Source organism: Rhinopithecus roxellana, chromosome 1, assembly GCF_007565055.1.
Source record: "Rhinopithecus roxellana isolate Shanxi Qingling chromosome 1, ASM756505v1, whole genome shotgun sequence".
Taxonomy (NCBI): Eukaryota; Metazoa; Chordata; class Mammalia; order Primates; family Cercopithecidae; genus Rhinopithecus; species Rhinopithecus roxellana.
This window is the reverse complement of record NC_044549.1, coordinates 164847353-164864818: the sequence shown is the minus strand read 5'-3', so window position 1 is coordinate 164864818 and position 17466 is coordinate 164847353. Positions and strand designations below refer to the sequence as shown.

General features: G+C 35.4%; 1 protein-coding gene and 1 pseudogene across 1 annotated transcript in view; both read left to right on the top strand.

Moving 5' to 3' along the window:
- Positions 1 to 17466, top strand: part of ZCWPW2 (zinc finger CW-type and PWWP domain containing 2) — a 96908-nt gene that overhangs the window by 22048 nt on the left and 57394 nt on the right.
- On the top strand, positions 2697 to 3070 carry LOC115897739 (annotated as a pseudogene).

The following is a 17466-nucleotide window of genomic DNA, read 5'->3' as shown; positions in this document are numbered from 1 at the left end:
ATAGAACTAATAGGATATATATATATATCCTATTTGTATGTATATATATCCTATTAGTGTGTGTATATATCCTATTTGTGTGTGTATATATATGTGTGTGTATGTGTGTGTGTATATATCCTATTAGTGTGTGTGTATATATATATATATATGAGTTCATTAAGTATTAACTCACCACTTGGGTTACAGAGTGAGGCCCTAACATTATTAGTCTAAAAGCTCGTATATGTAACTTTGGCTTATAACTCCATATTTTGTTTTCTGCATAACTTAAGAGACTGATGCTCTTCAAAGAATTATTAGTTTATATTTTGGGCAAACAACATATAAAGATGAAATTTCATGACAACAACTAAAAGGGGCAGGGATGAAGCTGTTAAAGGAGCAGAATTTGTGTATGTTGTGGAAGATAAGCTGGTATAAATTCAAATTAAAGTGTTATAACTTAAGGATGTATCCTCGTGTTAAACATAAAGAAAACAGCTATAGAATATATGCACAAGGAAATGAGAAAGGAGTTTAAATGTTTCAGTATAAAAAATTAAATATAAAAGATGCCAGTAAGGCAAGAAATGAGGAACAAAAAGCTGTAAGGCGTATAGAAACAAATAACAAAATGACAGAAATAAGTCCCTTACTAGTAATTATTTAAATGGATTAAACTCCCCAATCAAAAGACACAGATTAATAGAATGAATAAAAAGACATGATCTTACTATCTGCTCTCTAACAAGAGACTCATTTTAGATCCAAAGACACAAATAGACTGAAAGTGAAACAATGAGAAAAGATGTTCCGTGCAAATAGTAACCAAAAGAGAACAGGGGTGGCTATACTAATAAACAAACATAATAACAAAATAAACATAAATGTTATAAGAAACAAAGGATACAACAACAGAACAAAATAAGGATATTTTAATGAATAAGATGTTCTCAATATTGTGAGAAGAGATAACTATTATAAACATGCATCTGTTAAAAGATTATTAAACCATATGAAGCAAAATCTTCCAGAATTGAAAGGAGAAATGGACAGTTCAACAATAATAATTGGAGACTTAATAACCCATTCTCAGTAATGGATGGAAGGCAGAAGATAAGTAAAGAAATAGAGGACTCAAATAACACAGTAAACCAAATAGATTTAACAGACATGTAGAAAACACTCTACCCAACAAGAATAGTATACACTTTTTCTCAAGTTCACATGGAACATTTTCTACAACAGATGACATGATGGACCACAAATTAAGTCTCAAGAGATTTTTAAAAGACAGATATAATGCAGAGTATTATCTCGGACCACAATGAAATGAAGGTAGAAATAATAAGAGGTAAAATTAGAATTTGTGGGAATTAAACACACCCCAAGACAACCAATGCATCAAAGAAAAAATTATAAGGGAAACAGGCTAACACTTAGAGATGAATGAAACACATCTTAGATAAAACAAAAACACAGGACACTAAAACTTATGGTATGCAATGAAAGCAGTACTAAGGGAAAAATTTATACCTACAAACACTTATTGAAAAACAAGAAATATTTCAAATCAGCAACCTAACTTTACAGCTTAGAGGACCAGAAAAAGAAAAACTAAATCCAAAGCTACTAGAAGGAAGGAAATAATAAAGATAAGAGCAGAGATAAGATATATAATAGAAAAACAATAGAGAAAATCAATGAAAACAGAAGTTGGTTCTTTGAGAAGATCAATAAAACTGTCAAACATTTAGCTAGATGTACTAAGAATTAAAGAGAAAAGACTCAAATTACTAAAGTCAGAAATAAAGCAGGGACATTACTACCAATTCTACATAAATAAAAATGACTATAAGAGCATACTGTGGACAGTTATACAGCTAAAAAATTGGATAACCTAGATGAAATTGATAAATTCCTAGAAACACAAAATCTAGCAAAACTAAAGCATGAAGAAATAGAAAACCTGAGTAGACCTGTAACTAGTAATGAGATTGAATTAGTAATCCAAAATCTCCCCACAATAAAGAATCCTGGACATGATGGCTTCACTTTGAAGTCTACCAAACACTTAAAGAACAAATACTGATCCTTCAAATCCTACTTTTCCAAAAACCTGGATAGGAGGGCACACTTCCTAACTCATTTTATAAGGCCAACATTACTCTGGTACAAAAGGCAGATTGAAACACTGCAAAGAAAGAAAACTATAGGCCAGTATTCCTTATTTACATTGATGCAAAAAGTCAACAAAATACTAACAAACCTATTTCAGCAGAATAGTAAAATAATTATACACTATGGCAAAATAGGATTTATCTTGGAATGTAAGAACAGTTCAATATATAAAAATCAACGAACGTAATATACCACATTACCAGAATGAAGGGAAAAAAATCATTAATTAATTAATCATTTCTACATTAATTAATTAATGTACAAAAAGGATTTGACAAGATTCAACAACATTTCATGATTAAAAAAAAAAAAAAACTAGGAATGGAAGGCTACTATCTCAACATAATAAAAGCCATATATGAAAACTCATGGAAAACATTATATTCAAAGATGAAGAATTAAAATATTTTCTTCTGAGATGAGGAACAAGGCACAGATGCCAACTTTCACCATTCTATTCAACATAGTTCTGAAAGTTCTAGCCAGAGCAATTAGGCAAGAAAAAAGACATAAAAGATATCTAGCTTCCAGGGATGTTGTCAAGAGGCACTCAGAATGGACCAGGATTTGACATACATCGTAGGGTTTCCTACAATACAACCACTAATAAAACTAGGCTGTCCTGAATCCCTGGTAATAGAATTGTTTACCTTTATACAAAGAAGGTTGGGAAAGCACCGAATCTGCATGTGGTGTGTGTCCAGGCAGACTTAGAGGGGTTCGTGCTGTAAGGCCTAAATTTCTTATGCGATTGTCCAAAACAAAGAAACATGTCAGCAGGCCCTATGGTATTTCCATGTGTACTAAATGTTTTCATGACAGGATCAAGTGTGCTTTCCTTATTGAGGAGCAGAAAATTGTTGTGAAATTGTTTAAGGTACAAGCACAGAGTCAGAAAGCTAAATAAAAATATGAAGCCTTTTTTAAGTAACAAAAATTAAAAGTCTTAAAAAAAGATCCAAATTGGACAGAAAGAAGTAAAATTATCTTTCTTTGCAGATGATATGATCTTATGAGTAGAAAACCTTAAAGATTCCACACACAAAAAATTAGAACCAATAAGTGAATTCAACAAAGCAGCAGAAACACACAGAAATTTAGTTGCATTTCCATACACTAAGAATGCCAAAAGGATAATTATAAAAATGACTCCATTTACAATGGCATCACAAAGAATAAACTACCTGAGAATTAACCAAGAAGATCAAATACTTGTACAATGAAAACTACAAGACATTGGTGAACAAAGTTAAAGAAGATATAAATAAATAGATAGAAACATGTTCCATGTTCACAGATTGGAACTTACTATTGTTAAAATGTTAATACTGACCAGATGTGGTGGCTCATGCCTGTAATCCCAGCATTTTGGAAGGCTGAGGAGGATGTAACACTTGGGGCCAGGAGTTCGAGACCAGCTTGGCCACCATGGAAAAACCCCATCTCTACTAAAAATACAAAAATTAGCTAGGCACGTTGGCGCATGCCTATAATACCAGCTACTCGAGTGGCTGAAGCATGAGAATCGCTTGAATCCGGGAGGCAGAGGTTGCAGTGAGCTGAGATTGTGCCACTACACTCCAGCCTTGGCTACAGAGTGAGACTCTGTCTCCAAAAAAAAAAAAAAAAAAAAAAAAAAAAAAAAAAGTCAATACTACCCAAAGCAATGTACAGAGTCAATCCCTATTAAAATCCTAATGATATTTTTGCATGAATAGCAAAACCCATCCTAAATTTATTTGGAATCTCAAGGGACCCTGAATAGTCAAAACAATCTTGAAGAACTAAGCTAGAAGACCCACACTTCCTGATTTCAAAACTTAGGACAAAGCTACAGTAAACCTATAGACAAGTGGAATAGAATAGACAGCCCAGAAATAAGTTCTCATGTAAATAGTCAAATTATTCTTGACAGTAGGGCAAAGACCATTCCATGGGGAAAAGGACATTCTTATCACCAAATAGTGCTAGAAAAATTGGCTATTCACATGCAAAAAATGAAGCTAGACCTTTTATCTAAAACCATGTACAAAAACGAGTTCATAATAGATCAAAGACCTAAATATAAGACCTAAAACTATAAAGTCTTAGAAGAAAGCACAGGGCAATAACTAGTGGCATATACCAACAATGGAATATTATTCTGCCTTAAATAGAAAGGAAATACTGACATGCTACATCATGACAGAACCATGAAGATATTACGATAAGTGAAATAATACAATCACACAAAGACAAATACCGTATGATTCCATTTATATGAAGTACTTAGAACAGTCAAAATTGCCGGGCGCAGTGGCTCATGCCTATAATCCCAGCACTTTGGGAGGCCGAGGCCAGTGGATCACAAAGTCAGGAGATTGAGACCATCCTGGCTAACATGGTGAAACCCCATCTCTACTAAAAATAAAAATAAAAATAAAAAATAAAAAATAAAAAAATAGCCGGGCGCGGTGGCGGGTGCCTGTAGTCCCAGCTACTCCGGAGGCTGAGGCAGGAGCATGGCGTGAACCCTGCAGATGGAGCTTGCAGTGAGCCAAGATCGCCCCACTGCACTCCAGCCTGGGCGAAAGAGCAAGACTCCGTCTCAAAAAAAAAAAAAGAGTAGTCAAAATTATAGAGACAAAGTAGAATGGTGCTGCCAGGGGCTGAGGGAAGCAGAGAATGGGGAGTTATTGTTTAATGGGCACAGAATTTCAGTTTTCAAGATGAAAACAGTATGGAGATAGATGGTGGTGATGATTGCACAACATTATAAATGTATTTAGTAACACCAAACTGTACATTTAAAATAGTTAAGATGGTAGATTTTTTGTGTATTTTATCACAATAAAAAATTACAGAAAGTATGTGTTCAACATTTACATCACTCTAGTAATTACTCATAGAAATAACCATGAACATGTGCTGCAGGGCTATTTTTTTAAGCTGATGCATGGTATAGAATTCTTCCCCATTAGTACAAATGATTTTTCTTTTACATTTAGTAGGTACATGTCTGTAGAACCCATGCTTTAAAAGTTTATTTTGTAGCTTGATAGGTTACATGAGTTAGTGTAGCGTTTTAGTATAGAGTAGTGTAGTGTTTGCTCTTCATGCAAATCTCGTTGTGCATTAGAAAGCTTTACCAAACAAAAACAATAACAAAAACAGAGAACTGCCTGAACCTCACTCTACTGGATCAATTAAATCAGAATCTCTTGGAAAAGGGCCAGGCATAAGCATTTTTAAGTTCCTCAAGCATTCGAAGTTCCTTAAGTTTTAAGGAGAGACCACCTCTGATTAAGTTTTTCTCAACTCGAGGCATTACAGTTTTGTTGGTTTTATCCCTACTAGTGGAGTAGTCTAACTCTGTTTGTGGCTTATAGCTTCTGTTGGCTTTCTTTAGTGTACTTCTTTTGTTAGCCTTTCCCTTTCATTTGCCTGGACTGGAAATTATGCTTACTGCCATAAGCTCACGTGTCTAACCCAATGGTGATCAGTTTAACTGAACACAACATTGAGGTCATTCTTGTTCAATATTATTTATGATTTGTAGATATTGCTGATTCAGAATTTGGACTTAATGTTTATAGCATGTTTAAGTTGATCATCTAGCTTGTAGGTGGCATAGAGCCATTATAATTTTTCTTGGGCATAAATAATGTATTCCTATTAGCAGTATAGTACAACCAGTAATTGCTTAGACTGCACTTTTATAGTTTTCTATGTTGCCAAGAAGAAGTAGATGGTTCATCCCTGATGCTAACATGCTCCTATAGTAAAAATGTAGCTTGTCTTATCCATGATGTGAATGGATGTTTTTGGCCATATATCTTAGTGGTCTGCTTATCATTTTATGTAAGATATTCCTATATAGATATGGAATTATTTTGGGGGAGTCCCAGAGATCGTTTGGGTATTTATCCATTGTATTATGAAGTTTACCCATATTTTCTAGGGAAATGGAAAAGGAGCATTGCCATATTGCTAAACTTGAGCTTTACAGATCCAATAATGCTGCTTTCTTTTTTTTTTTTTTTTTTTTTTTTTTTGAGACGGAGTCTCGCTCTGTCGCCCAGGCTGGAGTGCAATGGCCGGATCTCAGCTCACTGCAAGCTCTGCCTCCTGGGTTTACGCCATTCTCCTGCCTCAGCTTCCCGAGTAGCTGGGACTACAGGTGCCCGCCACCTCGCCTGGCTAGCTTTTTGTATTCTTTAGTAGAGACGGGGTTTCACCGTGTTAGCCAGGATGGTCTCAATCTCCTAACCTCATGATCCACCCGTCTCGGCCTTAATGCTGCTTTCTAATTGTGACAGTCATTAATATTGCTGATCAGCTTTCTAGATCTCTGCCTTCCTGCTGCAAAGTAGAAGTGCACATTTGGCACCCTCATGGGAGGTAGGGCCAGTGGCTTGTGAGTGAAAGTGATGAATGTCATTTGTTTGAGCACTTAACTGCGAGTGAAATATCATCCAGAGTTCTTTCTTTCCATGGCACAGTGACTGGTAATGTTTGAGGTGTCGGTTTGCTGTTGCCTCAGCCTGGATCCTGAGGGACTGCATTCAACATGTGCTGTGATGACTCCAATAACAAAAAGAGGCCACAAATGTTTATATCAATCATATATTGAGTCTATATATATAGGCTTATCACCATTTGACATATGGAAGAAACGGAGACTCAGGCTACATGTCTACTCCAATGTCTGTTGGCTAGATGACAGGGCAATGGTTAGAATCCATATATCAAGTCCAAATTATTTTCTCTTTGTACACTGTGCCAACATATATATGCATAAGCAGTGGCCTAATTTATTTTTGAATGTTTTCTCACATTTGTACCTACAATGAGGAAATTTTGGGGTTTTTAATACATGTTGAATGATGGAAGTCTCTGGTAGACTTGCTCTTTACTTGCTGCTCAATGCTCCCCTATGAAGGAATAGAGACCAAGAAGAACAGGCAGAATTCTTATTTTCAAGTTACGTTTGCAGTGGTCATTTGACCAGCACATCTGGATTAACATCTAATTAAAAAGTGTTTTGCTTCTAAGATTCATTAGGATTCCAGTTCTAAGATGTAGTCTGTGATAAGGATTAGCAAACAAGTTTATAGCTTCATCATCTGGCAGCATTTTGCCATCAGAGTAATAGAGTGAAACTGGATACGGATTTATTAGCCAACACACTGGAAAAATACATTGGAAAACAAAAACTAAAAACCTCTTGCACCACGTTCCTACTAGCAAATAATCTTGTACAGCTACCAAACTCTCAGTAAAATTTTATTATACTAATCCCATAGTTGGCATAAAATTTGCTGTAATTTTGCGATTATTAGATTCAACCTTTGTTTTCTAAACATCCTTTAGTTTTTGTCCTGGAGAAAGGTTGAAGGAATTAGAACATGACTCTATAACTGTGATATATTTGTGAATAATCTGCCAAGAAAAACTTTGGTAGTAATTTACAATAGGAAAAGAATAAAGTTGTCAAAGTGGTTAACATAGTGGTTAAAAATACAGGCTCTAGAATCAGGTTCTTTGGGCTTGAAGGATAGCTCTGCTACCTACTAATGCTTGACTTAAGACAAGTCACTTAACTTCTACAAATTCCAGATGCCTTATCGTTTTTATTTATTTATTTGTTTATATTTTGAGACAGAGCCTCACTCTGCCACCCAGGCTGGAGTATAGTGGCACAGTCTTGGCTCACTGCAAGCTCTGCTTGCCCCAGTTCAAGTGATTCTCCTGCCATTCTCCTGCCTGAGCCTCCCAAATAGCAGGGATTACAGGTATCTGCCACTGCTGCCTGGCTAATTTTTGTAGTTTTAGTAGAGACGGGGTTTCATCAGGTTGGCCTAGGCTGATCTTGAACTCTTGACCTTGTGATCCACCCACCTCAGCCTCCCAAAGTGCTGAGATTACAGGTGTGAGCCACTGTGCCCGGTCACCTTATCTTTAAAATAGAAATTGTGACTAGCATCTGCCTTATAAAGTGGATATGAGTGTTAATTGAGATAATACATGTAAAGCATTTAGCATGTGCTTGTCATACAGTAGGCTCTCAATAAATGTTAGTTGTTAGTATTCATTGGAAGTAACTGGTTAAATATACAGTTAAATTATCTATTTCCTTTCCCTAAGACCCCATGTCTATAGGAGAGAGTACCAAAAAGATGTTGAGAACAATAAGGTGGAGAATAGTATCTTTTATTTTGACTAAGATCATATATAGAAAATGACATGATTTTAATGATCTTTATCAACAAACACAATGCTCCCAGAAATGGAGAGAAGTAGAGCTAGCTGATCATCTTATTCTTTGATTCTTCAGTACATGACTGAAATGAGACCATTGCTGCAAGTGTTTTCATAGTTTAGTGTAAACAGAAGTGTCAATAACTACTGAAAGCAGGAAATAAGTTAGAGCCTTCTTAATCTGACTACTTGGTGAATGAGTAAGCCCAATATCAGCAGTGTCTCCAGAATACTTTGGATTTGTTTGATGGAATTTGGAAGGAGAAGAGGAAATACTATACTTCATGTTCTTTGCAACTGAATGAAATCAGTTTCTTTCCCTATCTCTATTCTGCTTTTTGGATTCACTCACGTTTATATAGGCTGACTTCACAGCACCAACTAAATTGTTGAATTCACCTCTATCATCTCTCAACTTCATCTCTTATAAATTTAGATAGCTGTGAACTTGTACTGAAGTTAAAAGTCCAAACCAAATAATATGACCAACTTCACTCAGTATATAAAGAATGGAACAGTTGGCTACCTTTTCCATCATCAAATGCATGAAAAATATATCAACTAGGTTTCTCATATTGACTCTTCAATGGAATAGCAATATTCTTTTCTAAGAAATTTCAATATATAGCTTTCTTGATTTTCTAAAAGTGCTTATTTTCTGTTAAAAAAAAACATGAATCAGGTCATTGTTTTTAAGCCAATATACAAGACTCATAAAATTGCCCTCAGAGTCATTTCTCTTATAAGTAAAGTTGCCTTATAATGAGATTTTTTATGTTGGGGTTCTTAAATTAGTAAATAGCTGGAAAGTAACTTCTTGTTGCATTCTTCCATCAAGAATGGTGAAGTCCAAAACTCAAAATCAGATAACAGAAAGTTTATAATTGTGTATATTTATAATGGTATATATTCTTTATCATTTTCCTTTCATTAATTCTTCCCTTTACCTTATTTTTACACATTCATATATATTGCATTAATAGTGCTGAGATCATGAAGCAGGACTTATGTAGGGAGTATGATATCCTAGCATTTTTAAAAATGAGATATTAGGTCATGCAAGTATTTGTAAGAAAGAGGAGGATGTAGTATTACATTTTGTGGATTTCCTCCTTTGTTATCTTTGTCATTACAAGCAAGTGTTATTCCCTTTCATGAGTACGCATTATACTTCTTCATCTTACTTTTTCACTTCTAACTTTTAAGTTCAGGAGTACACGTGTAGGATGTGCACGTTTGTTACATAGGTAAGTGTGTGCCATGGTGGTTTGCAGCACAAGTCATCCCATCATCCAGGTATTAAGCCCAGCATCCTTTAGCTACTCTTCCCTCTTTTCTCCATCTTTCTACTCCTCACCCTCTGACCAGCCCCAGTGTGTGTTGTCTCTCCCCTTGTGTCTGTTTGGTCTCATTTAGCTCCCAATTAAAAGTGAGAACATGCAGTATTTGGTTTTCTGTTTCCTGCATTAGATGGCTAAGGATAATGGCCTCTAGCTCCATCCATGTCTGTGCAAAGGACATCATCTCGTTCCTTCTTATGGCTGCGCAGTATTTCATGTTGTATGTGTACCACATTTTCTTTATCCAGTCTATCATTGATCGGTATCCAGGTTGATTCAATGTATATGCTATTGTGAATAGTGCTACAGTGAACATATATGTGCATGTGTCTTTATAATAGAGTGATTTGTATTCCTTTGGGTCTACACCCAGTAATGGGATTGCTGGGTCTAATGGTATTTCTGTCTCAAGATCTTTGAGGAATCACCACACAGTCTTCCACAATGGTTGAACTAATTTACACTCCCGCAATCAGTGTATAAGTATTCCCTTTTCTTTACAACCTCACCAGCATCTGTTATTTTTTGGCTTTTTAGTAATAGCCATTCTGACTGGTGTGAGATGGTCACTCACTTGTGATTTTGATTTGTATTTTTCTGATGATCAGTGATGTTGAACTTTCTTTCATAGGCTTGTTGGAGGCATGTATGTCTTCTTTTGAGAAGTGTCTGTTCATGTACTTGGCCCACTTTTAAATGGGGCTGTTTGTTATTTTCTTGTAAATTTGTTTAATTTCCTATAGATGGTGGATATTAGACTTTTGTCAGATGAATAGATTGCACAAAGTTTCTCCCATTCTGTAGGTTGCCTGTTTACTCTGTTGATAGTTTCTTTTGCTGTACAGAAGCACTTTAGTTTAACTAGATCCCATTTGTCAATTTTTGCTTTTGTTGCAATTGCTTTTGACTTTTGTCATGAAATCTTTGCCCGTGCCTATGTTCTGAATGGTATTGCCTAGTTTTTTTCCCAGTGTTTTTATAGTTTTGGGTGTTACATTTAAGTCTTTATTTCATCTTGAGTTAATTTTTGTAAATGGTGTAGGGAAGGGGTCCAGTTTCAATTTTCTAGGTATGGCTAGCCAGTTCTCCCAGCAGCTTCTATTAAATAGGGAATCCTTTCCACAGTGGTTATTTTTATCAGTTTTGTTGAAGATCAGATAGCTTAGGTGTGTGGCCTTATTTCTGGGTTCTCTATTATGTTTCATTGGTCTATGTATCTGTTCTTGTACCAGTACCATGCTTGTACTAGTACCATGCTGTTTTAGTTACTGTAGCCCCATTAGTATAATTTGAAGTCAGGTAGCATGATGTCTCCAGCTTTGTTCTCTTTGCTTAGGATTGTTTTGGCTATTCAGGCTCTTTTTCAGTTCCATATGAATTTTAAAAGAGCTTTTTCTAATTCTGTGAAGAATGTCAATGGTAGTTTAATGGGAATAACATTGAATCTATAAATTACTTTGGGCAGTACAGCCATTTTCATAATATTGATCCTTCCTGTCCATGAGCATGGATGATTTTCCATTTGTTTCTGTCCTCTCTGATTTATTTGAGCAGTGGTTTGTCATTCTCCTTGAAGAAGTCCTTCACTTCCCTTGTTAGCTGTATTCCTAGATATTTTATTATTTTTGTGGCAGTTGTGAATGAGAGTTCATTTGCAGTTTTGCTCTCAGTTTGCTTGTTGTTGGTGAATGTTAGCAATTTTCATGTATTGATGTTGTATCCTGATACTGTGTTGAAGCTGCTTGTCAGTTGGACTGAGACGATGGGGTTTTCTAGACATAGGATTATGTCATTTGCAAATAAAGATAATTTGACTTTCTCCTTTCCTATTTGAATACTATTTCTTTCTCTTGCTTGATTGTCCTGGCCATAACTTCCAATACTGTGTTGAGTAGGAGAGATGAGAGAGGCCATCCTTGTCTTGTTCCAGTTTTCAAGGGGAATGCTTCCAGCTTTTGCATTCAGTATGATGTTGGCTGTGGGTTTGTCTTTTATGGTTCTTATTATTTTGAGGTATGTTCCTTCAATACCTAGTTTATTGAGAGTTTTTTACATGAAGGGATGTTGAATTTTATCAAAGGTCTTGTCTGCATCTATTCAATAGATAATCATGTGTTCTTTTCTGATTCATCACATTTATTGATTTGCGTGTGTTGAACCAACCTTGCATGCTGGGGATGAAGCCAACTTAATCATGGTGGATAAGCTTTTTGATGTGCTGCTGGATTTGGTTTGCCAGTATTTTGATGAGGATTTTTGCATTGATGTTCATCAAGGATATTGGCCTGTAGTTTTCTTTTTTGTTGTTGTTGTATCTATACCAAATTTTGGTACCAGGATGATACTGGCCTCATAGAATGAGTTAGGGAGGAGTCCTTCCTTCTCTATTTTTTGGAATAGTTTCAGTAGGAATGGCATCATCTCTTCTTTATACCTCTGACCTCTACCTTTCCTTTAAAGTATCTTCTAGTAAAGGATCAGGTCCAGTCCATGAATTAGGTGAAATCCAGTATCCTCAAATGCTAAACAATGCTGACTAAACTAGTTTTGAAAGTAAATTTAGGATTATCACTTCTTTACCATTTGTTTAGCTCACAGAATATGTACTGATTCTGCATCACATATTCAACCATCTTCTTTACCTAGATTTCTCACCTGCCCTTATAATTCTATCATTAAACATAGAATCCGAGCATCTGTTTGTAATAAATACAACCAGGGTTTCCCCTTAAACACATATTCTATAAAAAACAAGCAAGTATGGAGTAGAAAATAGCATCCAAGTATACTAACATTCTTTTCAGTTCAGGTCTTGATATCCATTAATATTGTTGCCTAAAATTTTGTAGGCTAATCCTGAGTTTTTAAAGACTCAGTGCAAATGAGTGCATGCTTATTTCATGGCTGATTTAAACCTGTACACTTCTTGCAGTTCTATTTAATGTCTCTAGCTGCAGCAGTCTGCCTGGCTAGAGCAGTGGAAGATAACGGCACTTTAGATAAGCACTGGCCTTAAAAATTATCTATTGACTCTATGCTCATTTGCTTCTTGTGTTGTGTTCATCAATATGTTACTAATACTTCACTATCATTTTACATAGCAGAGTTTACAACTGCTTTTTTTTGCTACAGACTTGATGAATTTCAGTTTTCTTAAAAATAAAAATTCTACACCTTGAAATCAGAATATGTAAAATACTTTAAACTGTACACAGTGTTTTTATTCTTTTTAAAAAATTGCATTAAAATAGATATAGGATAAAGTTTACCATTTTAATCATTTTTAAATGTACAGTTCATTGATGATTTAAATTTTTAACTACTGATTAATTGTCCTAAAAATTTTTTCCTAAGCAATATGAAAGTGACCAATGCCACATAGCAGTTTCTCATTATTTTCAACACCACTTATTTTTTTATGATATGAGCTAAGGAACTCTTTATAACACCATCTTTGATAGTTAGGCAATAGAATTACCTTGTAGTGAAACAATATCATTTTGTAGTGGCTGAGCACAGAAACTCTCTAGGTTGTCTGTGTATGAATTACAGCTCTGTCTTACTCTCTATGTAAACTTATGCAAGTTCTAAACTCAGTGCCTCTGCTTTCTCATCTATAAAATGAGAATTCTAGTATCTACTTTAGAAGCTTGTTAAAAAAGCTAAATGAGTTATCTATGAAGCACTTAGGATGGTGCCTGTCAGTACTATATAAGCATTGAAGAAATTAGTAAGTTTAAAATATTAGGTTCATTAAATTGTGGAACTCCTATAGAAATTAAATATATACACAGCCAACTTCTCTCTATTGTGAATAGAGTTCCTATCTCATATTTTGGACTGTAGACATCAAATGATAATCTCACATAATCTTCATTTGTTGTTAAGAGTACTAAGGTTCAAGTTAAGTGACTTGCCTGAGGTTACACAGCAGCAGAACCAGGACTCAAGCTCAGATCTTATGATTACAAACTCCAGGTTTTTATATTGTATGTCAACTTGTTTGTAATTTACATTGGGACATCTGATTCTCATCTTCATAAGCATACCAAATTCATAATAAGCTATCATTTGTAAACTGGAAAACCGCACAGGCCTTCTTATTGATCAACTGTTGTTAATTCAGCCAACCTGATTAATTAGTTTAACCTTTAACCGGGGTCTTTCAAAGCTGAATAAAGATGTGAAAGGTCTTTTAGTCATGCTTAGGGCATTGATTTCTTGCTGTGGATTTGAAGGCTCTTCATGTTGCCATTAAAACCTAGGATTTATTTCAGTTCCCTTTTAACATAGCAGTAAGTGGTTGTTATTAATACAAATGTTGTTATCCTGTTGTCGTCGTTCGTTTTGTGTTTTTTATTTGTTTGTTTATATTTGTTTGTTTTGATCTACTCTTGGTTCCCAGGCTTGCTGGTCATCACATTCTGCTGTAGAGCTCCTTACAAATACATATTCTTGGCTGGGCGTGGTGGCTCACGCCTGTAATCCCAGCACTTTGGGAGGCCGAAGTGGGCGGATCACAAGGTCAGGAGATCAAGTCCATCCTGGCTAACATGGTGAAACGCTGTCTCCACTAAAAATACAAAAAATTAGTCAGGCGTTGTGGCGGGCACCTATAGTCCCAGCTACTAGGGAGGCTGAGGCAGGAGAATGGTGTGAACCCGGGAGGTGGAGGTTGCAGTGAGCTGAGATCTCACCACTGCACTCCAGCCTGGGCAACAGAAGTCACTGTCCTTGGTAAATCTCAGGAACCACTGTATAGCAGATTATTTTCCCAAAAATATTTTCTGTATGGTGCTGGAATTAACTAAAGAAGATATTTATGTGAATCTGCATTGCATTTATTGTGTTTACTCTATGGAATGTATGAAAGTATTTATGAAGCTGTGGTACTGAAGAAGCCAGGAAAATCTTGGGCAGGATTGTGGCATTAAACTCCCTTGTCCTTTTAAATATGTTTCTTCTTTTGGTGGTGCCTGATTTTCTCTCTGCTGTGACAGCCAGAGCCCTCTCACTTTCTCCTCTCAAAATCTGATTTCAGGTCTATCACACTATATGACTAGCATATTGGTGGTATAAAAATTGTTTTCTAAAAGGATGTCACTCCAGATAATGGACAAACCTAAATTGTCAAATTGGGGCTTCTTTAAAAAATATTGCCACATGCAGCAGTTGTGTATTCCTTCCAGATAGGAAAAGAGCTTAGATATTCAAACTCTTTAGTAAATATATGTTAAAGTCTAGGTGAATACAAAGCTTATCTAGTACCTTGTGATTTTTCTGATTGGTTCATTGGAGCCATTTTATCATAAACTGCTTGATTTCCTACCTCCCTACCCCTACCTGCAATGTTGCAGGGAGTACCCAGTTAGGAATTTGATCTTCTGTCTTGATACTTTCAAATAATTTTAAGCCAAGTAATGGAATTACAGTATAAAGATTTGACTCCCAAATTTCCTTATTATTTTTCTCTGCCTAATTTCTTCTCTAGTGCCCGTTGCATTCTTGGCCTTATCTCTCAATCTGATGTAAGGGATCACACTAAACAGAGCTAGCCTTTTTTTTCTTTTTCTTTTTCTTTTTTTCTTTGTCAGCTTTAATAATTTACACTTTCCAGTGGCATGGGGAGTGGGATACACAAGTTGTTTTGATCTTAAAATTCTGCTGAGTTAAGGAAGCAAAATTACTATTTGTGTCTGTAGGAAACTTAAGCAGAGTAAGCAACAACTCAGTAATATTTTTTAAGCAATATTTGCTTCAAGTATTCAATAATTTGAATAAGCTGTCTAAATAATCCAGATTTGATTGTTTGAAGATCGTATGAACCTATGTTAAAGTGGCAGGTGAGCAGGAAGGCAGATATTATTAGAAAGCCAAGGAAGCTAACTAAAGCTATGGCTTCTCTAATGCACATGGGTATAATGTGGCATTCTTCTAGTTTGTATCAAAGGAACACGAGTGTTCTCACTGTCTGGATTACTGGTTGCTGTTGCAGAAATCCAATTTAAAGAAGACAAGATATCCTAGTGATTAAGTTTCTACTGAACTGCTTTAAGTGAAAACGATCTGCCCAACAGAGGAAAAGAGCGATAGCTTTGGCACAATAGTAAATAGAATGATGAGTCAGTGCAATATATGGTTAGAGTCAGTGAGCTACATTGCAACTTTGAATGTATAAATAGCAGCAATTGACATAAATCTCTAGACAGATACTTTATAATAGGTGGTAGTGTTGGTTTTTAAACATTTAGTGGTGATGCAGTCCAAAGGATAATAATGTTTTATTTCTTTAGATTATGAGATCTATGACTTATATCCACATGTTGCTAAAGACATATAAGAAATAATTTAAAGAAATGATCAATATTTGAAATCATATCAATGAATTTTTGAAGCTCTATAAAGAAGTTTGTAAGTATGGGTCATTCCAGTTTTCTAGATTTTAAATATATAAACATTATGTCTAAAAGATACATTTTCTAAATTGGAGATGCTTGTATTTGCAGTTAGCCTTAATATTGATATTTGAATTGATAATTTTAGATTATAGATGTTGTCATTGTACCTAGAGTATTGTTATAAGGTTCTCCCATTCCCCAGATTGGTCATACTAAGAACATTTGATTGAATTACTTTAAAGTTATGTACCATTTTTTATATAACATTATACTTGACATTAGACACACATTTTTTTCAAGAAAAAAATGCTACCAATACTAGAGGATAAATCACTGACCTATGAAATACTTTACCCAAAATGAAGTTTTATATTATTTTAGTATCATTGTAATACCAGGTGATCATTATGTTTATAAAATTTTCTTTTTCCTTTGTAGAGGGATAGTCACATAATTCAGGATTAAAAAATGTAGCAGCCTTTTGTTTTCATCTCCAGTTTCCTGACTGGGTTGTTTTTCATGCCACCTTGAATGAAATATGTCTATTTATACTACTCAATAAATATTTACTGAACTCCTATTATTTGAAATTCTTCTAGGTTCCAAAGTGAACAAAAGAGACAAAATTGAATGCCCTCATAAAATTTAAATTAGTGGAATAAGACATGTAATAAATAAATAAGAAAAACAATATAGTATGTTAGTTATTTTTGAGTGCTATGTAGAAAAATCAGTGCAATAGGCAGAGTAAAGAAGTAGAATACCAAGGGATGGGAAGGAGAGACTGTCACTTCCCTATCTATTCTAATATTCAAAGCCACATAGCTAGGACATTCTTCCCTACAATTAACCAAACACCACTGGTTGGTTGATAATAATTTTTGTCTTGATTGTATTTTTCTCTTTCTTTTACTGCAAAAAGTAGTCAGGCCCCTTACATTTTCATACTGTCAGGGGAGTTTTCTGTTGTGATGGTCAAAAGCAGGGTTTGCTTGTTTTCCTGACCTGAGTTCCTTGAGGGTGGGCAGGGCAGACTGGGAACACAGAAGCCAGGACCACTGCAAGGGAGACACAGGAACAGCAAGGCAGAGAAGATAGTCTCTCACACTTAGAAGAGAACAAAAGTCTGTCAGTGCCCTGGGCATGTGGCAGTACCTTGAAGAAGAATAGCACCATGGTATACCCAGGGAAGTTGAACCCATGCTAAGAGTCCTAGCCTCTGAAAAGATTCTTTTGTCAAGGTGTGGCAAAGAAGTTGTTGGGTTGCCTAACTTCAAGGGACGTGAACAAAAATAATATTCATGTAACCATGATGGGCTGAAGAG